At 35.1% G+C, this 26,313-nt stretch overlaps 1 protein-coding gene across 1 annotated transcript in view; it reads left to right on the top strand.

The window, feature by feature from the left end:
- The first annotated feature begins 1,238 nt into the window (after positions 1-1,238).
- LOC123310911 (chaoptin-like) overlaps positions 1,239-26,313 on the top strand; it is a 268,551-nt gene continuing 243,476 nt past the window's right edge. Inside the window, exon 1 of the mRNA XM_044894607.1 lies at positions 1,239-1,302. The gene's annotated coding sequence lies outside the window, so the exon portion shown is untranslated. The remainder of the gene's footprint in view (positions 1,303-26,313) is intronic.

Here is a 26,313-nt window from a genome sequence, read left to right as displayed (position 1 = left end):
AGCGCATTATATCAATATCTACCAAAAATTGGCATATTAATTTGAAGAGCTTAGGACCAGAATCAACAACCACGGTTCATTCAGTGATATCGGAATATTGAAAATAACCAGTATCCGATAGGTCATAAGCGATCCAGCAGGCATTTTGGTTTATGTGCAAATACATGAATAGTTTTCCGTCTGATATAATTAATTTCATGCATTTCATCGGCCGAAATAGAATGACGCAACATGCAACCGAAATATCGGCTAATATCGGGTGCCTGTTGTTTTATGTATCCGGTGTTTCAGGCAGAATGTGATCAGTGGAGTATTTAATTTGTGATTTATTATTGAAAATCATAGTTTTGAATTATGAATTGATGCGAGGCTTCACTTCAATGCAGGTCAATAAATGATGATTCGAGTTAACTTCAAATAAAAAAAAAAAGTCGTTATCTTTCTTCACATATTGATCACATCGGTGGAGAAGAAGTACCGAACATTATTATACAGCGTGTCAAAACTAACGTAACTCGTCAATAATTTTTATAAGAAGAATTATTAAGGGAAATTCTAGAAATTTATCGTATGCTTTTTTGAATTTGTTATTTCTCACCCCCTACGCCCCGCACCCCTATACTTTATTTTTTCAAATATGGATTGTTATACATGAAATGAAAGGTAATTTGATTACCTATTCAGCGATGACACTAAAATTATAATTGGTTGTGCCGTTTTTTTATTAAAAAATAAAAAAACAATTCACAATTTGTGACTGGAGAGTACTGCAATCAGACCATTATTCTTTTAATAATTGTTATTGAGGGAAATCCAAGAATCTATGAATTTGTAATGTCGAAAGCAGGTCTTCTTAAGCTTTTTTGAATTTGAAATTTTTCACCCTTTACGATCCACACCCCTCTCCTTTTTTTTGTCAACAGGAATGTGATAATATACAGCGTGTCACAAAATTAACATATTCCAATTTGAACAAAAAGTTAATATAAAAAAATCCTTCATTATTTTTTACAATTTCTTATTTTGAGACACTTGGAACATCAGTATTTCCTTGAATACTGATGTTGATGCCTTATCCTTATAAGGTTATTGATGTCAATATGTTTCCACCAATGTGCTGGAATACTGAAAAATTATGAATATCATGATCGAAGATCAAATATACTTTTTGAAATATCATAAATTTCTTGCAATGTTTAATATGCTTATTTCGATTCTTTGTTTTCAGTAAGGTAGATACGCTACATTCGTTCACCTTGGGGAAGATCTAGGCCTATGAATATTTTCTCAGAAAGACATCAGGTGAGTGAATAAATTTGATCTTCAAATATTTATTAGGTATACATACATAATATCTACATATATTCAATTTAAACCATACAGGTTCCAGAAGAGCAAAATCATTTATATAACTCAAATATGGCTTTGAGATTTCTACAAAATGGTTTATTACATAATAATAATAATAATAAATTTATTTGTAAAAATTACAATTTCACAAATAATGACAATTCCCACAAAGGCAACGCCTGTCCGTGGGGTGAACTACCAACTAATATCTACTTCTCTAAAGCTGAGGTTTTTTGACAAACCTGTATTATTAACATTTTTCAATCTGGGGAAGAAAACGACAAACAGTTTTCGATTGGCATCGTCGATTGTCAAAAGCTGGATGTCATCAACTATGTCGTATTTTAACAAGTAAACAAGTGTTTTCATCACTGATATCAATAATCACATTTTTCTATATCTATATCTCAGTTTTATTGTTGTCCTCCTATTTTGTACAACAGAGGGTTGTGTTGAAAATTAATTTTATTTCAAAATTCTTTTTATACTCTGAAACACAATGTGATTGTGAATCTCCGGGACAAACTACTCCACAGTGTGTCAGAATATCCTAACCGTTACTAGTAGAGACTTTATGGAAGCCACACCAGAAGCAATCTAATGACTACGTAATTTAGTATATCATAATCCTTATACTATTCAACAATATATAGTTTGTTATAATAATCATTATGTTTGTCCCTATATATTTGAAATTTTACTGCCTTTGTGTGTTTTTATTTTATATTCTTTCATCATATGTATAGTATCACTCATGAAATGTCGTTAATGTCATAATTCCGTTGCCACGGCGTTGTCACTTATATCAATTAATATCAGAAAAATGCCGAAAGTGATTGAAAGAGAAATAAGACAGGGTTTCAGGAAGTGCTATTTAGAATTCAGTTTCATCTGAATCTGAACGACCTTTATTTTAGCTGAATGTTTCCACCATCAGAAATATTGTGAATGAAGAGGATGACAAAGAATTTCCTTCTATTGGGAGACCCAAAAAAGTGTTGGCACTTGAGAGAATTTTATTTTAGGGTAAACGAATGTGGAAAGTTACTGCAGGATTTTCGATGAAGATCATCGTAGAATAAGTTCCAAAAAATTAAATTTTCAATTTTTCCTTTGACTTGACCTATACATTGTTAATGTCTTAAGGGATAAATAAATATATAAAAATTATTAATATATCAAAGTATTAAACAGCCATAAATACAAGCCAGTTATCCTGTTAATACCTAGTTAATTCATGTGAAATTTTTATTTGAAGGTGAAGTTCCTCTTGACTTGAAACTTCCTTCATTTAGTTTGACTGCCATTGATGCAAGATGATTTTCTGTTGAAGAATTTACCGCTCTTGTAATTATCAGTTTATTCCTTCGAGAGATACCCATTCCGAACCACTGCATGAAATGCATTTCTTCTAGTAATCTACAACTGATGTAAGGTATTCAACCTTCAGCCAAAGAAAATAACCGACATAAACTCCCCCCAAGCTACTGCGTATTAAAACTGCTTATTAGGTATGTGTCAATAATTCAATTTTCTTCCATAGCAAAAATAAATATATTTAAAAACTAACCTCTTGTTTTTTCCATACAAATAACCAGATTTAGTAGGCCTTCAATCGGTTTGTATAAAAGTAAATTTTATAATAATTATAATATGATTCGACATTGTGATAGTATAAATATTTTTTACAAGCGTCATAACCCCACATTTTCGTACTATACAAAGTGGAATGTGCCAAATTTCCATGGCCAACCGAGTGCTGAAATAAATGTGAATTGAGTATACGCTCCATATAATATTATCCAACAAAATAATGTTGTTAAGAGTAGTCTGATTCTCAGCGCGGGTAAATTTCTAAATAGTATGCAGAATGAACGTCGCTCGGACAGTTTCAATTTTCAAATTGACTGTATTCATAACTCATTTTACCAATGAACCTATTCGTGAGCGTATGCTGCGAGCATCGGAAAATTGGTATTATTTTAGCCATTACCATTTCATTCGATATATTATTCATCTGCCAGGGTTCCCGCGTGAATGAAGTTGTCAAATTGAATCTGTCTGTCGGTCAGGATCCATCGTCCAAATCGAATTGACTCGGTATATGCATATATCAAAAGGTTCGATTCATCAAAAATTGCTAGACTTCGAACTACATTCAGTCGAATTTTTCCTGGGAATGAATTGTCCATTTATCCATAAATGGATCCCGGTTCGTATTTTTTTTTTACCCAGTCGATATTGACTTTGATGAACGCAACGGTCAAAGAAATTTTTTCGGTACCGAAATACGTTTTACACTATATATTCAGAGTTGTTGGAATGAATATTTTATGGTCATAAAAGGTAGGTACTTTTTAGTCGTTAAGCATCTACTGAAATGATGTTATAAAATCATTATATATTCAAAAAGCTTCTGGAAGTTCTAACAAATAAGCCAGAATTATTGATTACCCCATGAATTAATCCTCATGTTTGTGTGTTTACCCAACCATGAATTCATAATACTCAGTCATGATTGACAGATTTATTGATTATTAGAGTGAGCATTATTTATCATTTCAATAGGGTGAGCTGTTTTCATTAGTTCACTGTATTTGTGTGTCCATGAACTACGAGGTTCTATTATAGTCGAGGGTTCTTCAATATACATACTTGTTTTTAAGATGGTGCTTCATTTTGTAACATTAATAATAGATTATAGGAAAATGATTCGATTGGAAATCAGGTTGTAATTTTTTGTTCAAAAATTCCTCTCAGAACAAGGACTTTTTGCTGAAAGTTTTAAGCGACTGAAACGAAGAAGCGATCCTCAGAGTTTGGAGCATTGTTTACTTGGTGATTCATCGTGATGGTTTATTAGACCTTTATTCAAAACTTATCAAAATTTTTCGCTTCAAATTTCCAAAATTTGAAAATTTGTAAAAACTATTCATCGGAACAAAAATTTCAATTAATTTTCTATGGCTTCCAAAAGTCACAGACTGTTCAAGCTATTCGAAAAAGTTGATTTTAATTTTCTCTCGATTACTCTGAAAGTTTGCTTTTAAGGTGTAGGATTTCTTTGGAAATCATCCTCCTTTTAATGTACAATCTTCTTAAACAATAAAAAAATAGGTTCAATTTGAGAATCTATGATCCTTTCATAAACAGCCTGCACATTCTATGCCCGAACAGTAAACATTTTACTGCATCATGGAGAACTGAAAATGGTTAAGATATCCCTGAAAAAAAGTATCCAACAGAAATATTCAAAAAAGTGTGACGTTTTCACAATTTTTCTTTAAAGAATCCTTATAGGAATCCTGTATAATCAACAATAACACATATTCCATACAAATAAAATGTTCATAAAAAATAGATAACTCATCTTATAGTGAATTCAATGCCGTTTTCAGATATGTGAACAAATTCGATGAGGCTATTATGATATTTGAAGTTGATTCAATGGAAAAACTTTAAATATTTCGTGAAATCAAGAAATCTTACATTGAAGAAAGACCGTTAACATTTCAACCATGTGATATTTCGTTACAAATAACTTGTATGATCCACCCTTGAAGTTTGGACCTTTTAAAAGTAGACACCCTGTTTATGTGACAGTTCGACATTTTGGAGCAACTGGCTCAAAGCTGACAGTAAGAAATCTGATGATGACTATCGTTCACTGTGAGCCTGATTTCCATCCGTTTCTTGCAACCTTCAGCAAGTTTTAAGATAATATGTAGGGTGTTTTCAAAGATGAGGCTTTTTTATAGAAGGTAGAAGTCATCTATTATTGTTGCTCAATTTCATCCCACTTTTACGACGATTGTTGGAGGGTTCGAACAAGAAGAAGATTGTGATGACCATTGTGAGAATTTTTGTTAAGGATTTAGACGAATTTTATTAGTGAGATTTTGAACTAATTCTATTGTTTTAGACTTGGTCCTATGTATTTTTCTGGTATCGAAAGAAACCATTTCATGAAATCGTTTAAGTTGGTATAATGAGAAATATTCGGCAATCACAAGTTTCCATTTTCATTACAACGTAAATGTCGAACGAGCCAATATCCTTAATGAAACCAAATGGTTGAGACCCGTTTGCACCAAACGCACTTACTGTTTAGTGTCCCTTAAAATGAACCCTTAACTTAAATTACGTTTCACCAACTGTTAAGTGACATTTAAATGGCTAAAGCTAGCCTTAAATTTAAGCGCTCCTGTAATGACCACTTAGGTATTTAAGGTCGCTACTCTAACCTAAAATAATTTGTTGAACTGGCTGCAGAACTTCCCATTTTTGATGGATTTTAAAAATTGAATGAATTCATTACTGAATACAAAGTCTTTTCTTTTGCTTTTATTGTAATGCCATCAGTCTTTTTTAATTTTCAATTTGGTGTCACAAATCATACTATACTTAGCAACAAACTCTTTTCTTCTGTTGAGAAGTTGAGTGCCTTTCGTAAATTACCACCACTTGTTTGGCATTCACCGTATTCTTACTAACAAGGGCAATAAGGACATTTTCTTCACGTTCCTCTTCAACATTAGTAAAACAAATTCACACAAGACCTTACAGAGAAAGTGTTGTACTTATATAAACTTAGGTACCTTTTATTTGACAATCATCAATATTAATGGTAATTCAACAACAAAAAGTTGTTACTCTTTAATAATATTATAATAATATCCTTGACACTGACTGACAGGACAATAAAGTTAGGTTACCCAGCAAACACTAAAATCCAGTCACTGTACAAAAACTACACATCGTTACTTCACTTGACTGCAGTGACGGTAATGCAGTAACTGCACCAAAAAGGACCGTATATGTCCTGGTGGACTGTGCAGTTAATGTACAGTACAAACTGCAGTTTATATACAGCCACAACTGCACTTCAAAAACAGCGATGGTATTGCAATCACTGTACAGCAAGCTGCACTTCAAATGCAGCAGTTAGGTGCTAAAACTGTACAGCAATTTGTGCTTTAAATGCAGTATGCACTTCAACACTGCACTTCAAATGCAGCAGTTAAGTGGAAAAACTGTACAACTAGCTGTATTTTATATGCAGTTTGGTCACTGTGCAAAAACTGTACAGCAAGTTGTATTTTATATACAGTAGTCACTGTGCTCAAACTATACAGTAAGCTGCACTTTATATGCAGTTTTATTTTATATACAGTAGTCACTGTGCTCAAACTGTACAGTAAGCTGCACTATATACGTATGCAGTAGTCCCTGTGCAAAAACTGTACAGCAAGCTGCACTTAAAATGCAACAATAGCTGTGCAAGCACTGTACGGCAAACTACACTTTGTGTGCAGCAGTCATTGTACAGTAACTATATCGTTACCCAGTAACATAATGAACCCTAGCAGCTACCTACGACAAACGTTAAACGTTTCAACTTCCAACAAAGGACGGACGTTTCGGGCATAATCGTCAATAACTGATCGTACCTTAATACACTGGACGCATTGCAGCATTACAGAAACTCTGCAGTTAATGTTTATCAAATACTGCATTTTCAGACTTCAGAATTGAAAAATGGAGAATTATCATTGTTGAAACTTTGCAGTAACTCTATATCAAATACTCCATTTTTTAAATGCAGAATTATCAATACAGAAACTGTGTAGTCACTGTACATCAAAAACTGCATTTTAAAAATGCAGAATTATCAATACAGAAACTGTGCAGTCACTGTACATAAAAAACTGCGTTTTGAAAATGCAGAATTATCAATACAGAAACTGTGCTTTTACTGTACATCAAAAACTGCGTTTTGAAAATGCAGAATTATCAATACAGAAACTGTGTAGTCACTGTACATCAAAAACTGCGTTTTAAAAATGCAGAATTATCAATACAGAAACTGTGCAGTCACTGTACATAAAAAACTGCGTTTTGAAAATGCAGAATTATCAATACAGAAACTGTGCTTTTACTGTACATCAAAAACTGCGTTTTGAAAATGCAGAATTATCAATACAGAAACTGTACATCAAGAACTGCGTTTTGAGAATGCAGAATTTTCAATACAGAAATTGTGCACTTACTGTACATCAAAAACTGCGTTTTGAAAATGCAGAATTATCAATACAGAAACTGTGCAGTTACTGTACATCAAGAACTGCGTTTTGAAAATGCAGAATTTTCAATACAGAAATTGTGCAGTTACTGTACATCAGAAACTGCGTTTTGAAAATGCAGAATTATCAATACAGAAACTGTGCAGTCACTGTACATAAAAAACTGCGTTTTGAAAATGCAGAATTATCAATACAGAAACTGTGCAGTCACTGTACATAAAAAACTGCGTTTTGAAAATGCAGAATTATCAATACAGAAACTGTGCAGTCACTGTACATAAAAAACTGCGTTTTGAAAATGCAGAATTATCAATACAGAAACTGTGCAGTTACTGTACATCGAGAACTGCGTTTTGAAAATGCAGAATTATCAATACAGAAACTGTGCAGTTACTGTACATCAAGAACTGCGTTTTGAAAATGCAGAATTATCAATACAGAAACTGTGCAGTCACTGTTCTTCAAAAACTGCATTTTAAAAATACATAATTATCAGTACAGAAATTATGCAGTCACTGTACATCAAAAACTGCATTTTGAAAATGCAGAATTATCAATACAGAAACTGTGCAGTTACAGTACATCCAGAAATGCATTTTGAAAATGCAGAATTATCAATACAGATACTGTGCAGTTTCAGTACAGCAATCTCTGTGCTGCATTCTGGTGGCACTTGTAGTGCAGTGTTTGTACAGTTGCTGTATTTTGTGTTTGTTGGGTAATGAAATGACAACCATCATCGGCAACCGACCAACCAATGAAATGGCTTTATTGGACTAGGATGAAGTTGCACCAAAATGAAAAACTGAAATATCACTAGATATAAAAACTTAAAAGCCCCTTACTTAAGATTCTGTTGAGCCACAGTTGTGCAACTGGGAATAAAATTAAGCTTCCATTAACTTTAAACTAGGTTAAGTTAAGTTAAGTACTCCTTTTAAGGGGGATTGGTGTAAACGGGCCTTAGTCAGTCTTCATGAGATAAGTTTTTTCCATTGCTTTGCGATAATTCAGATGACAAATGATCTAGGGTCGTATAAGGTTCAATTTCAATCATCTTTTTCATATTCACTTTGTCGTTCTGAAAGTTTTATACAGGTGATTTTTGGGTGAAACGCTTTATTTCGACCATCAGTTCTACCTTCTGTTGAAAGAAAAGACTCACCTTCAAATACATCCTGTATATACAGGGTGAGTCTTTGACTCGTACAAATATTTTAACAGTAGATTCTTGAGGTTAAAAGAAAGACTTTTTCCTACACTATACACTATTTTTTTCCATTCGGTCCTGATAAAAAGATATAGCCATTTGAACTTTTCATAAGGAGCTATGCCACCCCTGGTGAAACAAAATTACCTTTTTTCCTTTATAATATTATTTGACTGGAAAGTACACTACAGTCATAAAGTGGAGTGTAGGGGGGCACATTGGCTTTTTCTGAGATTTGTTATGGTGTTTCCATGTTGACCTCCTAAATAAAAAAACCGTTATGCATGACTCTCTCTCCTTATTGAATGTTTCCATCGGCGCCGTTTTATTTTTCTTGAAGGAAATCCTCACGGCTGCTCCTGCGACATGAATAGTTGATTATTCACAGAGTTCATTAGCCGGAAACATTTCCACAGGAACTCTTCGTCTCTTCCGCAAATACGCCAACTTTGTTCGCAAGTTGCTGATTGCCAACCGCAAACTTTTCGACCAAACGCCGATGTGTTCTTGTAATACGAGTTGATATCATTATCGGCAAACATTAAACACGAAGCCGCACACGTAATGAGTAACGCAAACATGCGTTTTCGGATTGTTCGCATTCAATATCAAGCGATTAGTGTCAATTTTCTTGCCTATACCGCCGGTACGGTTCACGTATACCGTTGGCAATCTAGCCGCAGAATACATCAAAGCCACCCACTTAGCATGTTCTAATCAATTCCGCACCAGTCGAATCAGTGCATGGGGTGAATGATGCTGAAGCGCGAGATCCCCCTGCTATGCCGCTGATCCGAGAGAGGTTTTGTCTGTCTGTTAACTCTCATCATTTTGAACGTTTCACTGATTGATTCGGAGAAATTCTCGAACGAAAGTTGCTCTGCCCATTATATGCGCCACATATGCGTGTGTTGCATTTATTGACGTATTAACATAATGTGAGAATATTGTTCTGCGTCAAGTTCTTTCTTATTTTCCAGGAAGAAAGCCTTTATGTACAATAAATTGAGGACCTCCCATCAAATTTTCTCGATTCATGGTGGCCTTATGCAGCGTTACAAAAAAACTAAGGTCTGAAAAGAAACCAATCTAACGTGAATGATGTGAATGTCATCATCTGCCAATGTTCTATTCGCTTTCATTCTATTTATTCTATTCTACCTATTCGCTACCAAAGAGTAACCTTTCCTCTTTTGTATATACCCCCTACCCCATCTGTTATTTGAGGATGACAACAGTCTTAAGTTAGCCAATACGTACATTGATAAATCGTAAATGGGTTGCCTAGCTGAATCAAGGGCTAACAGCGTTAAATAATGTTAACTTTCATCAACTTTTTTGATCTACTTCTCTGATTTGTTATTGATGAAAATCTTGCATTAGTCGGCAGAATCTTTCACGAGGAATGAAGTCGCTTCCATTATGACTTCAGCCTTGTGGCTGTCACATTCCTTTCCAGGGGAACATTCACTTATTCCAGATATCTCAGATATCAAAAGGATTGAGCTCTCTTAGAGCCCTTTCCTGCTCCTCGGATTCCTGGGGTCGATCGGGTTCTGTCTCCTACTAATATTATTATTATCTTATTCAAATATGTTACCATTTGGCTATATGACGTTTTACAACTCGTATAAATGAGCTGGAAATACGTTAAAAAAATTGCTTGAGCTTTTTTTTCCTTATCCACTATTATAAAAATTATAAGTACTTAGTAAACCGTGCCTAGCGCATACGTCATTTTGCAGCGGTCACTATTATTATAGTCTGATATTTATTTACTTTAAAGAATTCTTCAGGCTGCAACATTCTTGGATAACTCATCTTAAAAGGATTTCATAAGTGATTTTGGAATCATTGTTTCCGTTAAGTTTGAAATTTTATGATATGTGAGTCCGGGAGAGTTGAACACCTTTTCACTCTGAAGCCACTTAAGTTGTATCTGTAAATAGTAGCAACTCATTTTTTTGCGTGAAGATATCATGCCGAAATAGGTAACGATAGACAATAGTAGAGTGATGGTGACATGAACATTTTGAGTACAGCAATTCTTTTTTTAGGAACCGAAGATTGGCTCAGGTCTCCCTAAGCCATGGGAGAGTTGAACAGAGAGACTTGACCATAAGTTTGTTTATCAGGAAAAACATTGAAAGAAAACAATTACCAATGACCAACGATTTTCTATGTCTAGGTTTTCATCATCAGATGTATCAGCGTATGAAATACATATTTTCTATTTCAGAGTCACTCTCTTATTTCCGAGACGTTTTGTACTTTTTTGAACCTTCGTATATTTTTTATATTTATTTTTATTATTCAATTTCTTTTTTTTGAACTATTATCTGAGCTCAGTGCGAGAAACTTGGACCACTGATTCTGTTTCCCGACCATAGCATGGGTCAAGTGTCCCGCACCTCCTTTTAGTCTATTCAACAGATGTTTTCTTGTAACTTTTAAAACTATTTTTGAAAAGTTTGTAAAAAAAATATTAATCAATTGAAGCAATTAAACTAAATAACACCACGCAAATATTGAACTTTTCAGACAGTGTAACCAACAAAAATTATTCAATTTCTTACTTCCTTACAACAAAATTACCTTCAACCCTCTCACTCACGAACTGTTCTGATGGCGGCCAAAATGGAGCCGCCACTAGTTGTACCTTGTTACGAGTATGACGCAAGCTATTTACGATACCGGTAGCGCGAAATTTGAATTGAAATATTTGAGGTGGTTCAAGTCTCCTACCTGACTACCCCTACATATCTACCTATCAAAAGTTTGTATCTGTATTATTCCAATTTTTGGCGGTAATTCGTACTGAACTATCCATATTTTTAGATTCAACAACTAACTGTTTATGCTCTTATCAAACATGGATGTAACAGACCAACAAACTAACTGTACTTCTTGAAAATATAGCACCAACAATTTACCGAAAAAAAATTGATCATTCAATTTTGACGTAGGTAGGTACTTCATGAACATATTCTACATTTAACGAAGATAACGATGTAGGTATCCAAATTTTTGCCTTGAAAAAAAAATTCTCGAATTACATCGAATGATTCGTCGAATTCTGGAGAGATGAAATTAGAGTCCCTAAAGCCGTGTTGACGCATTTCAAACATACGTAAATCACCCTCGAACTATCCCAGATTCTGTTTTTGTCGGCTGGACGATGCGTCCTACAAACTCGAAATTTTGGTTTAATTGAGTAGCCAAATAGCGGGTGCGAAAGTGATTGATCGACGAGTTCTCTCGGTGAATGTTGTCTTTTCCAATTAAATAAACAAAGGGATAGCGGTTTAATTGGAAAGGCGAGTCTAGTTTTGCGGATGCAAAAAAAAGTTGTATCGAACCGAATTTCCAAATGGCAGATGTGCGCATCGAACTGTTACTGTCACAGTTGAGAGATATTACGGAATTGGATGAAAAGAAATTTTAGATTCACTTCGTAGAAAAACCTTTCGGTTTCTATTGGATATGAATAAACCAACACTTCAATTGATATAGATCTAGCCATATTGTCATGTTTCCCTGATACTTCTTCCGAAAAAAGTTCTTTTGGAATGGTTACGTTTATAATTAAAATAGAGGAACAATTGGAAATTCAAATGTAGATTTCAGCGACATAGTGATGACCAGTTCGAAGTAAAATAAAAAGTTAATGCAGTCATTGTCATTTTTGAAGGGGATTTTGAGATTTTCGTCATATAAATCCTTTTTTCTCAGTTTTTGCCTGTTTTTTCTCTAAATTTCGAAGATTGGTTGTCGAAACTGGATTCAAGTGGGTTGATTATTATCCATTTCAGGTGGATAAATGAGGGGTTCAGAGCCGAAGTGAACCAAGTCCATTCAGAGTAATTTTGAGATGAAAGGCTTGTTTAACACCAATTAATTCAAAAGTGACTTCTTTATTTATTATTATTCTTATGTAAGCATATGCTTACATTCTGACCTTTCAAAATCTAAAGAAGTCACATTTGAATTAATGGGTAATAAACAACTTCTAAGCCATTCATCTCAAAATTAGGCTGAATGGACTTGGTTCACTTCAGCTCTGAACCCCTCAAATTTCATGAAGTATTAGTATTTATGAAAAAAATTCCGATTATGTTCTGAATCAGATGATGAAAGACAGCAATATTATTTGATTCCGAACTTCTTGGCTCTTTACACGATCATAATAGAAGGAAATTTATTATCTGGAGAGCCACAACTATGATATCTTGCCTTCTCCACTATATACAATGGCTAAAATTGCAACGTTTATGCTAGGAACACTTGTCCAGGTTGAACTGGAATTTAGAAATTTGTGTGAACGTTATCGAAATTCATATCTATATCAACTTACTAGATGGAAAAAGTCTTCTCTGGGGGGAAATAGATTTCTTTTTTGTGTAAATTATTTCATTTTGAGGTTATATATCCAGATTAGTTTATTCACCTTCTATTCTTCTTAACCAATTTGAAATGTACAAAAACGTCACCGTGTTTTGAGGACGAAATACATATGTCCTTGAACATGGACTAAACGTTCATTTAATCGTGAAAAATATTCAAAACTGACATCTTCACAAGAAATTCGTAATTGAAGATTTGCTCAACTTAGCTTCACTAAGCTTTCCTCATTGTCACGAAATGAATTGAGTTATTTTCAACAGACTAAGATATATTTTTCATGGTAACTGATATTGAAAAACTAAAATATTATCCGTTCCTCGATGTAAACGAACAAAAGGGCATTAATTTTTTATTTACAAAAATTGACACGTGGGGGCGTATCGCTTGTTTTGAATTCTTCAGAAATTAGCTGGTTCTTCATGGCTTCATGGTTCTGATGCCATCACACTTCGTACGGAAGCTTTGGCCTGTTGCTCTGTTTGGTTCAACAGTCCTCACGTCAATAAAATCGATACCCTACTCCCTACTCAATAATTCTATGAGAATTGTTACAGGAACCATTAAATCTACACCTCTAAATTGGTTACCTGTTCTTTCAAACATCGTACCACCTTATATTCGCCTTCAGGTGGCAGTCTCGAAGTATTGGAATAAATTCCATTTCTTCCCAAGTTTATTTCCAATATCATCATATACTGGGTGTTAAAAAGCAGAGCCTAAATATTTGGGGATCTGATTAGGTAAAGACCTCGAAATAAGTAAAAAAAATTTATATGAACATGGGTCTGCAAATGAGCCATTTTGGAGATATAAGCGATCTTCGGTTTTCAAATTAACTACTACCGGTAGATTCGGGTGACTTGGGACAGTCCTGTACCTTGGGACAATTATCCCCCTTGCAGATTTCTTTGTTTCTCACCATTTATGAGTGAAGGGACAAATTTATAAGATTGTGTAGCGTCTTTTCGGTTAGTTTAACAATTAATTCCTGTTGAGTTTTCCGTGACCAGAGCGTTTGAATTGACAGGAAAATTCACGAATTCAAGAGAGTAAGAACGCGTTTTTTATGGCCCTTATACTTTCTAGTGTCCTGTACCTACATATGTTTCACTTTGTGCATGTGTAATTAATTTTCTGGATACGTGGGATATTGGGATATTAGATATGTCATGAAACACAATTTGTTTACAAATCAAACGGCAACACGGATCTCATTAATTTATTTTGTTATTTCATAGGGTGACTTGGGACAATGCCGAATAGATACAAGCGAAGCATTAGCAGCAGGAAATAGTAGCAGTGGATTCTTGAGGTCAAGAGAAACGCTTTTTTTCCCATTTTTTCCAAATCAGCTCGGTTCTAAAGATACAGGCTGTTGAAAACCTATAAAAAAATGTTATTTTTAGTTCTATCCCACAAACGGTTTTATCGAATGAAACGAAAATCGGAATATAGTTTTTCATTTATTTGATGAATTTTTTCGATATAACCCACGTCTTCCAGTTTTTCCATTATGACCATTACTTAATTCAAAAAACCCAACTCTTGAAACTAATTAGGACGTTATTCAATGAATATTTGAACGTATTGTAAAATAAAAGTATTCTTCATATTTTCTCGTATAATGCGCCGTTTTTGAGTACTCTGATGTTCAAGAATAAAAAATATTTGTGATATTCGGAAAATTGGATTCTTTGGCTGAATGCAACTCTGTTTGAAAGATCCAAAGATAATAATAATAATAATAAAAAAAGATAGGCACACTGAAAAAATTTCAAAGTACAGAGATCTCGAGGAGCAAACCAGAAGACAGTGGAAGCTGAAAGATGTCTAGACCATCCCTATTGTCAAATCATCTACAGGCCTGATACCTAAGAAACTACTAGAGAACTTGAGGAAACTTCAGCTGGACGAAAATATTTATAGAGTCATGCAGAAGGCGGTACTGCTGGAAACGGCGAGAACTGTACGTAAGTACATGGGGAATGCAGAGGAACACCGTCTGCTCCGACAGGAAGTGCGGGTGGAGCAGGAATCCAACCTACAGCAGGGAGGCGAGGAGCGACCCGGACCCGACCACCACCACGAGCACGAAAACCTGGAAAGGGCTCCAACAGAGCTTAATCCTTTTGATATCTGAGATATCTGGGATAAGTGAATTTTCCTCTGGGGAGGAGTGTGAAAGCCGCAAGGCTAAAGTCATAATAATAATTTATTGTCTAACGAATACAAATATTCAATGATAAGACAATTTAAAAGTCAGTGAACAAATCAACATTATTACAATGCGTAAAGAGAGATACAGAAATCAATATAAAAAATAAGAGTGAGTAGTGTCGCAGATTTAGATAGTTATTCTGCAGGTAATTTTGTTTTTCCATGATTGGCACAGCTCATTATGAACACATAAAATGGCTATATCTTTTTATCAGGGCTGAATCGAAAAAAAATGTGAAGGAAAAAAGTGTTTCTTTATCTCATGAATCCGCCGTTGGAATATTTGAACGAGTCAAATACTCAACCTGTATAAGAAATAGAATATTTGATTGGCGCTGCATAATATCGCTCCCGGAATTTGTGATTCAACGCAGAAACAGCCCGTTACAGACAAAATAATTGCAGGAACCCTCGCGGAGGTATTTCGTGTACACACCTAGGGTATTTTCGTTATATTCGTCGTTTCACGATTTAATAGCCGCGGCGGCCCCTTCCCCCACACACCGAAACGCAAACAAATGTGTTTGTCCTACCGAATGCTGAGGGCGTAGGAATATGAGAAATTGCCTATTCATGTACCAATTATACGGTAACAGCCATGTAGCGACCTACTTGGAAATATCGGTCCAAAACATGCCAATAAATTCGACTGGCAGTGGGGTATGCCTATTGGACCGTATCTTCGTTGGGGCGAAATCAGAATCGGCGATACCGACAATTCGGAGGAATAACTACGTATCATAGGGCCATTCATCACGACGCCGAACGTCCAGCCGCCATCCGCGTCGTGGCCGGGACGACGCTTGAATATCGGCTGCGGGATATTTCTCTATCGAATTGTTGGGGTGGAAATTGCTAGGTTCAGCACTTGATAATTCGCAGGACTGGGGCGATTGTGAGAATTTAGGGTTCTTCGATTCGGAAGGAGTCACAATTCTTATTTCGCTCCAGTTTCGATATGTGAGTGAGGAGAATTAACGAGGGACTTTTGAAATATTGAATTGAATTGTTACTCTCAACAACGGTCACAGTCACGATATAAAAAGGACATAAAAAAAACACTTAATTTCAAAAAATTCGAAAAATTATACACAAAATCAATAAAAATATTAAACTTTCATTGAAAAATGAACTTTGCTCATTTATGTACTAATTGGAAATAAAAAACTATAAAAAATCAACGTTTCCTAAAAAATATCAACGAAAACAAAAAATACTATCATTTCTATTTACCCGACACCCTATGGGGTAATTGTGAACAGTCCTGGGGTAAATAAGAATGAAATAGGATAATTAGAAACCGCACATATCACACAAGTATCCACGTCCTGTTTCTCTTGCAGTACATTTTTCATGTGCCCAGAGTTCACAAGATCAAATCCTCCATTGGTGTGGCTTCATACTTTACATAGCAAATTATGCAGTACAATTCTTCATTTCTGTGTAACCTCGGTTGAATTTCTCAGTCCTTTGCTTTTGGCATGCCTTTCTGTACCCTTTTTATGTTGGTTTTAGGTCCTTTACGTTGAATTTCTTCATTCTTAACATTTTTCTGTATTTGCCTTCTTTGTTTTTCTTCGAGTCGGTTTTTCATTAGTAAACTTGATAATATCTCGAATTCATTTTGTTTCAATTTTCGTAACAGAGTATTTAGTTGCAGCTTAGCCTAATGTTAATCGTTTCTTAAATCTTCGAACACACAGGGGTAATATTCAATTTTATAATTCGTTTCGGTCTTCTTTTTATAATTTCTTGGCATGTAGATACAACACATTTCAACGTTGAAATATATGTTCGAACTTTCAACAAGAGCAGCACAAATTTGTTTGGGGACGCAAGGGATATAAGGAACGTTCCCCATTACCCACTTGTAATCATTTCCAATTACCGCAAATTATCAATAGACTTAAAAATGGCTTGCATTCACTTAACCATTTTCTTCCAACTTCATATCACGTAGATTTTGGAAACACATAGTACCAGTATGTAATCAACAAAATATGGCACCTCTAAACTTCAAAATAAGACAGTTACATCTATTATAACACACGAAAAAATTATAGTTGAAATGCGAAAACAATTCTTCGACTCACCGTAACAAGAAATATGCAACTCCTAGCCGCAACTTTTGACTAAGCCCTGAGAATCGCTAGATGCATCCGTTGAAAATGTTGAAGGCAGTGTTGGACATGAGGGAGTATTTCTTATCTAGCAGTTCCCAATAACCCCAATCTCCCCTATGACTGAAGTCATTCATTCATTCATTGCTGTACCCGTTTCCGAGAATAAATCTACAAAAAGACTCAAAAACAAAACTATTGGTGCGATAAAACTTATAATTTTTTAGGGCAACTTGCGACTGTGTGCCCTCCTGTGACTGAAGAGAAACAACCTACAGATCCTTCCACACTCTGGGCATGGATGGTCACCAACCAGATCTAGCCGCTGTATTCTTCTCGAGTCTCCATTATAACTGTGTACCAAATACCTCCACTGTGACCTGTCTAACGCTAGTTGTTCCCAGTTATGATTGGCATTTACTGATTTTTGGAATTGATGCAGTATATCCTTAAACCTCTTATACTGGCTTCCTGGTTTCAGAGCTCCCCCATACAGAGCTATATCGGGGAGTCTTATGTCCTGCATCCTCAGAATGTGACCGCTCCATCTGAGTCGGACCGTCCTTACAAGTCTCAATTCTTAAACAACTTGCGCGCTGCAAGACTTCTGCATTCGAAACTTTGTGGAACCATCTGATGTGAATTATTTGTTTTAGATGTCGGTGTTGCATTTGTTCAAGCTGTTTATTATGTCGGCTGTAGAGAGTTTAGCTTTCGTTGGTCGTTGGGACGACCACTGCTTTGAAAACAGCTGTCTTAATCTTCAGATTGAGGTCGTGATTTTGAAACACTCTGTCCTTTAGCTTCCAAAATGCTCGTGATGCCGAATTGATACAGTTGTGTATTTTCGTGTCAAGGTTAGCCCTAGTATTTATGAAGCTTCCCAAGTATTTGAACTGCTCGACCTGTTCTAGTGTTTCATCCTCCAGACTGATATCTGTTTGAAGGCTTGCTGGTGGACTCAGGGATTTTGGTTTTGTCAATATTGAGTCTAAAGCTTCGTATATATATTTATAGGATTTTAGTGTAATTTCCCTACGCCCCTTAACTAAAGAAATAATATATTTATAGGTATACAACATTCTCTTTAGATCCTCTGAGCTGCTAGCGATAAGTGCGCAGTCGTTTGCATATTAAAGTTCCGTGATAAACTTTGTACGGGTTTGTACTCTAAGGCGCTTCAAGTTAAACATGCCTCCATCAAATCTGAATCTTATTCCAACACCCTTTACAACAGGCATACTCATGTCAGTAATTATCGAGACAGCTATGGCGAACAAACTGAAGTGATGAACAGTGAAGAAAACATTTTTGGATGAAGACATACTACATGAATGAATGAAGGTGAATGAAGAAGATGATGAGAGACAAGATAATAGTGTTTCTCAATTGATTTCGTAATATTTCAGCAAAAAATAAGGGACGCCTTTTCATCCCAATTTGAGTTCTGAGCCCCTTTCAACCCATGTTAATCCTTTTCCAAACTGTGATTTTTTTCACTGAATATCTTCTAAATGGAATGGATTAAAACAATGCGATTTGGATGTTTGATGACGCTAGTCTCAGGATAACAAAATATTTATGATGCTTTTCGAATTGAGAAATAGATGGTGGGAGACAAATCCCATACTACACCATTTCCAGTTGTAATTCAGAAATGATTGATTGAAATTCAGATTAATCAAGTTTATTTCAGATCAGTCAATTTAATTTCAGATATGGTCATTTGAACAGTTTAATCACTGTTTTCAGGAAACATCAAATGTAATTCAAATTTGTCAATTTAATTTCTGAAAACATTAATTGAAAATCAGAATCAATCAGATGATAAAAAGGCTTTTTTTTTAAAATATCTCTCTTCCTGTATCTCTTATCCTTTGTTTTTTCATTATAAAAGTTGTAGATAATAAAATTCTGTACAACTTTTGTCTGAGGCAATTTTTCATACCTTCAACCGTTTTCGAGCTAAAGGTTGATAAGGGCGAGGAGCTTAGCCACACATGCGAAAGGCCAAAGTTCATGTATAAACGCAGACTAATGTATATTCATCTCCATACATCTCAAAAGCTGAAACTGTCAGATTATTCCGTTATTCTTGAATGATTAGCTTCAAAATGAGAAAGACCAACCCGGTCCAGAATGTATACTTGATTTTTTTTGCAAGTTTGGCGCTCTCCCACACATTTTCGTCACGATTATTGTTTTTTCAACCTGTAATTAACCACATATATCTTAATCTGACACACTCGAGTATGTACAATGATCGTTTTTCTTTAATATTCTGACATGCTGTCCTAGACAAATCCTCCTATATACAGGTTCAGTTTTTGGTAGAGGTAGGGGAGAGTTCCTTTGAATCGGACGGCCCATGAACCGGACGCTACAGTTTTCTACTACACTCGATGGTGATTTGGCATCCTTTACGTAAATCCCATTTTTGCAACAAGGCGCGAGCAACAGGGTCGGCCATTTTCCAAGAGATATCGATCGATGTTGCAAAAATAGGATTTACGTAAAGGGTGCTAAATTACCATCGAGTGTAGTAGAAAACTGTAGCGTCCGGTTCATGGGCCGTCCGATTCAAAGGTACTCTCCCCTACTCTACAGGGTTCAAGGTCTCTCCCCTTATATTAATCTGACACGGTCGAGAAAATCCAGAATAACCTTCTTGGGCTCCCCAACTACATATAACCACACTATCTGCCAAATCGATAAATCGCGCTGTATCTCAGAAACAAAACGCCTTAGCTCATGCGTTTTGTACCATAAAATATTGTAAAGTTATTTATCGATCATCCTAAATAAGTGCACAATTTTCATCTAAAATATCTTTTGGGTGGCAAAAGGGTCTTAATACGTTGAATATAGGTAGTAAAATTCATTGGATTTGTAAACATGCTCTGTACACCTGATCTGTTTTCAACGTTATGCTGCGGTTAACTGGAATTGCATAGTTATGAAGTTTCAACGCGATGAAGCGCTCCATCATTAAACCACCAAATCTTGTTATCACCGAAGCTTATTTCTCTAGGTATTTGTTATGCAGTCGTCACACACTTCCCCTTAATAATTAAACTGCATAGCGAAATCCGTTTTACGATCCCCCAGTATTATTCGGGCCTCATAGAAGGCGGCAATAAATCGAAGGCACACACTGATCCCTCCTCGGAATAACCATCTATTCATAATTTATTATTACGACGTATATATTGCGAGATTGCAGGCATAAAATGGGGTTTTGCTTCCAAGCAGGGCGGAGGTCTCATAGATGATGACTATAGCTTGCTCCCTCCAATCTTGAGAGTTCGGCCTCCTTGATTATTTATTGTGGTGCTTGATGTCTATTGACGGTTTATTAACAGTTAAGTTGAAGTTATTATATTATAACTATGTCGTATACTGAGATATAGAAGTCAAACGAGTTCATAAAATCTTCGTTGATGCAGAGATTGATATACTGACGAGGTTAAGTATCCGGTGTTCATTTTAGGACTTTCTGGCTTATCGACGCATATGTAGAGTCATTCGGGGCAACTGTGCGCACTTTTGCCTTTCAAGCCATACCCTGTTTCAAATGTTGAAGCTAGGAAAATTAAAACATATTCATAAGATAGAGAATTTTCTAATCTATAAAGAAAACTTCAAAAAGCAAACAAACAAAAACGTTTTTTTTCCGCAAAAAAAAATTTAATAGTGAAAGTCGGAGTGCGTTTACATGCCCCGTATTGCGGGAAAGTGTGCGCAGTGCTTAGTGAACCACACAATCAAAACAAATTACAAAATAATGTCATCAAAATGTTACAATATTAGAGAAATGCTGTTTATTGTCAATACAGAAGCGCTTTTCTATAAGCACTGCATTATTGTTCGTGCCACAATTCCTGGTGAACACAACACTTGATACATTCCCCTGTTGGTGGCTCTTCATATTTTTCCGAACAAATAGGACAATATTGATCGAGTCTTAACCAAGAAAATCAACAATGTCATAATTAATTCCTTACTAAACTAATGCCCATATAATAAATCTATGCGCACACTTACCCGCGCACACTTTCCCCAGTAAGCCAAAATTTGAATTGATGTTCTTATAGAGTTGAGCAGCTAAGAGAACCTAAAATTTCCTATTATATATTTAGTTCAATATGCGCATGATCGAATAAAAAATTGTTTAACACTGTCGGACACCGAACTTGGACCTGGCAGAATTTGCAGAGATGCTGAAAATTAACAAGAAAACTAGTGAATTTGATTGATTGCAAATAAAAAGTTAACGAAACGTTGCACGACGCACTCCTATGAAAAACTTATTTGGCGATTCTGCGCCCCTGCTTCACCCAAATGAACCCCTCTTTCATACATTGCATAGTCGAGATATACGCACTGCGCACACTTACCCACTGCGCTCAGTTACCCCGAATGACTCTATTCTTCAACGCACGAGTTCAGAAACGTTTGCCAACATGCAAATATTGTACTACACTCTTATTACAATAGAAATAAATATTTTTTGAATTATATTTGTGCCTTTCGGTTGCTTTAAGCATTTTATAGTCCTTGGAATGTCGCCGGCTACATTGTGAAGGAGCTTTCTCTCTCTTTCTATTATTGTATTGTTCAGAGCATTGAGAGGACTTTTTGGCTGTGATGTGTCGCATCTCTTTGAGTTGAACACCAACCATCTCAGAGGACATGACATGAAGCTAGCGCGAGAAAGATTCCATAAAATAGCCCGTCAACATTTTCTGAGCAATCGATTTTTCGCTTGTTGGAATGAACATACACCTCATGTTGTAGGAGTTTTCAAGAAAAGGGGAAGGGTGTACGAGTCGATCCCTTTGGGTAAGATGATCCCTTTCGATTACAGACTCATCAAAAATGCCATCTGGTTGAATTCTATGCCATAACGTAGCCTCTACCACACTTCTGCCTCAGTCAATTTTTCAGTACAGTGCAAGCGAACAGTCGATATTCACAGAGAAAAATATGAATTGTGACCGCTTAATCTAGGATGAGGTTAACTTTAAGATTATGCTACTTTCGTTGTGAATGGTTGAAAACAATGATTTTTATATTTGTTGCTTCCTTATCTGCTTATTTTTGATTTTTTCTCGACTTGAAGACGATGACCTTCGTATAGGTCATAATAGCTAATGCTGAATGAAATAGTTGAACTTAGGGCAATATAATCCCCCAACTTGTGTACAAGATGATCATCTTACACCTTAATTTTTTTACATACTGTTCTGGGGTCTAATAATTGTCAGAAGGGTATACCTATAAATTTTTACAGGATTTTTCAGTTAGGAATTATGCCGCGTAAATATAAATATTAATTAAATAAAGAAAAAGCATTCGAGGCGGATGGTCCAAAGAATCAATGTCAAGTGCTATTGATGCTATTAAAAATGGAATGGCAATTAAAAGAACGAGTAGGGAGTATTCGCTAATTTCATTGAAACGAAGGACTGAAGAAATTAAGAAAATAGCTCGTGGTGCAGTGAAATATCTGGGAGTGAGAAAAACTGTTTCCACTAATGAACAATAAACCGAGCTCGTGAGCCATATGAAGGACCTGAAGCTTAGAATGTATGGATTAATAAGAAGAGAAATTTCGTACTTTATTTTGTATTTTGTTATTTCAGAAATTTTTGAATATTTTAATGGATTTCAAATTAGCTTTTGTCGGTGGTGCATTGAAACCACCACTTAGACTACATGTTCGTTTAAAATTTTTTTGATATTACACCTTATATGTTGATTTTTAGTTGTTTATTCACTTGATAATTTATAATTTTTTATGTCCAATAAAATTATTTTACAATCTCCACACATAGTTGTTTCACATACTCCATTCTTGAAAATATGGGAGCTAATTGAGAATATGGGGTCAAGATGATCCATGGGATCATCTTAACCATACGGGAGGGATCATCTTAAACACCTGGGTGTATAAGATGATCCTTTTGTAACGTTTTGGAAAATCGAAAATATTTCAAAAAACCCTTTGTGACCGACTATTTCAAGTAGAACAATAGAAAGATTGATACTTCTTAGAGAAGTACACATTTTCATTTTTGTGCTACCCGAAGAAGCTAAGGAATAACGTGAATTCTTGCTTAAGGGCATCGTCTTGGGCAACTTTCCCCTAGGTTCGATATCTGGAGGACAAGGGATTTTTAAATATTTTGTAACGTGTTTGGTATTTCTTTTTCTTCTTTTTGTCTGTTCATTGGATGTATATTGTTTATTTTTTATTGTATTTCTTTTTCAATAGTTTTATAGTATAGTATTATACTCAACTCTCTATCTTTTATAGTAATAATAATTTGTGCTACACCTCTACTGACCTCTATCAAAAGTCTGTATCTGTATTCTGTATCATTTCAAAATTGAGTAATAGTAGAAGTTTTCCTTCAGAATGAAAGAAATATAAACAGATAAAAAATTTCACGTACAGTGTAAGTTCAGGATTCTTCTTCATTTGGAGAAATCGATTCTCTCCAATCCCACAAATGCATGTATTTTGACTTCGTCGCATTTTTCGGTTCGAATCTCCGGAGAAATTAGAGTGAACAGAAAACAGCTTTGGAAGTTGCACTGCAAAAATACAAATATATGTGTGCCTCAGAAGTTTCGTCCTAAACTTGGGTTTCTAGGGGAGTTCGAAAATTTTCAGAACCATTTACATATCTGAATGCAATCCGCTATCGGTAATAAATTTCAATATTTATTTCGGCTAGGAAGTTTGCGGTTTATTTGCATGGGATTTGAAGTCGTCCATGTCAACTGAGTAGCATAAATATGAAATTTTCTCTTTTAGGAGAAGATGTCAATTCTCTAGGGTATGGTGACTTGCAAGATGAAGTTTCTCCTCTCTCTGGATACTGGTTCTGGGGAATTATTTCATAGAATATATGGCAATTCAAAAAAGTATTTCCTCTTTTCTCTCACAATGTCACAAGAACACAAGCTATTTCGGCTAATTTCTCAGAATCAACCAATGTTTTCAATATAAAAATTCATTTCTCAGAAAATTCGTGATAAAATTAATTTTGCGATTATCCTTAAAAAAATGTATCGCTTTAGAAGGAAACCATGTTAATGAATTAAATGACTTTTGCCGAATAAAAATTTTTTTTTCTAGAATATTTCTGCCCATTTCATACCCGCTCAACAATATAGAGATGACGATGATATCAATTCAGGAAATATTAAACGGTATAAGAAACAACTTCCTTTTAGATAAACAAACTCATTCTTGTTTTCACATAAATCTCGTTGGAAGATTCGAAAGTTCAGAAAATTCGTATCGTATTGCCATCGTAGGAAGCGCTAGGGATTCGACTATCTGTATTCCTGGCAGTAATAGACGGAAGTGGAAGTATGTTTTATAAGTTCAATTTGGAAAAAGATTTATTGAGGATATATACTCCTAGTATAGGTATCAAACTTTATGTCCGCTCTAGATGTTCAGGAGATAAAATGCAGATGTGGAACACATGAGAATTCTCATTTTTCATGGAGATGTCCTTTCTTCGATGTCGATCTCTCCTCTCGAAAAGAGTGGCAGTCTCATACACAGCTGGTGAAAGCACCTGAGTGGTTCCTCTGCTGTTGGTCATGAAATTTTCATCACAATCCAAAATCTTGTTGAATTTCAAGACAGAACCAACTATATCAATTCAGTATTTTTGGAGTGAGGAGTGGGGATATTTTTTACTTACCATCCTCTTTAATTCACCGTGATGTGTGGTGAAGATAGTCGACCACCTGACAATTTTTAATGTAATGAATGCATGGCAATTCAATAGGAGCTTACATATATCTACATATACAAAAGGTGGAATTGAATGCAATGGTCTCAAGAATTCTTTATATACAGGGTGTCCGCGTCATGGGGTAGCGGTCGAATACTCTAATTCTATTAACTTTACAAAAAAGATTTCCAATGAAACTTTCCTCTTTTTAAGTAGAGCATCTCCTAAAATTATTTAGAGCTATACAAAGTGTTTCGTTTCTTCTGCACAGCTATCAACTATATCCCTATATATTTTTACAGTTTTGAATTCCTTGTTAAATTTGAATATAAGTATGATGAGACAACTATGTCTGAATTCTCAACGGTTTTCGAGAATTTTCACTTTTTATTAATATTATGACAGTTTGAGGTACTTACATAAAAGACTATAACTCCGTCCCTATTTTATGTAATTGATTCAAATTTAGAGTGTCTGGTTAATAAATGATACACCAAAGAATTCCTTTGTAAATAACCATATTATATACAGGGTCCACGAAAACGTAGATCCATTATCAAAACAAAAATTCATCAAAATCTTAATTTTTTTAATGGCAACCCATATTTTTTTTCTGATCATTATTCAAAACTACTGAAAGCGAACAAAAACTGTTCAAATAATGGACAAAATAAATATGGGTTGCCACGTAAAAAAATGAAGATTTTGATGAATTTCTGTTCTGATAATAGATCCACCTTTACTTGGACCCTGTATGTAATATGGTTATTCACAAAGAAAATTTTCAGTGTATTATTTTCAACTAGACACAGTTCAAATTTGAATCATTTACATAGAATTGGGACAAAGCTACAGTCCTTGACGTAAGTACCTCAAACTGTCAAAATATTAATAAAAAGTCAAATATCTCGAAATCCGTTGCGAACTCAGACATAGTTGTGTTATCAAACTAATACTCAAATTCAACAAGGAATTCAAAAATGTAAAAATATATAGGGAGTTCCATTTAAAATAACGAAGTTGATAGCTGTGCAGGAGAAACGGAACACTTTGTATAGTTCTAAATAATTTTAGGACGTGCTCTACTCAAACAGAGGAAAGTTTCATTTCAAACTCTTTTTTGTAAGTTAATAGAAGTAGAATAATCGAGCGCTGCCCCAAGGTGCGGA

The sequence above is a fragment of the Coccinella septempunctata genome, chromosome 1 (genome assembly GCF_907165205.1).
Source record: "Coccinella septempunctata chromosome 1, icCocSept1.1, whole genome shotgun sequence".
Lineage (NCBI taxonomy): Eukaryota > Metazoa > Arthropoda > Insecta > Coleoptera > Coccinellidae > Coccinella > Coccinella septempunctata.
Note: the sequence above shows the minus strand (reverse complement) of the source record. Positions and strands in the feature narration are given on the sequence as shown.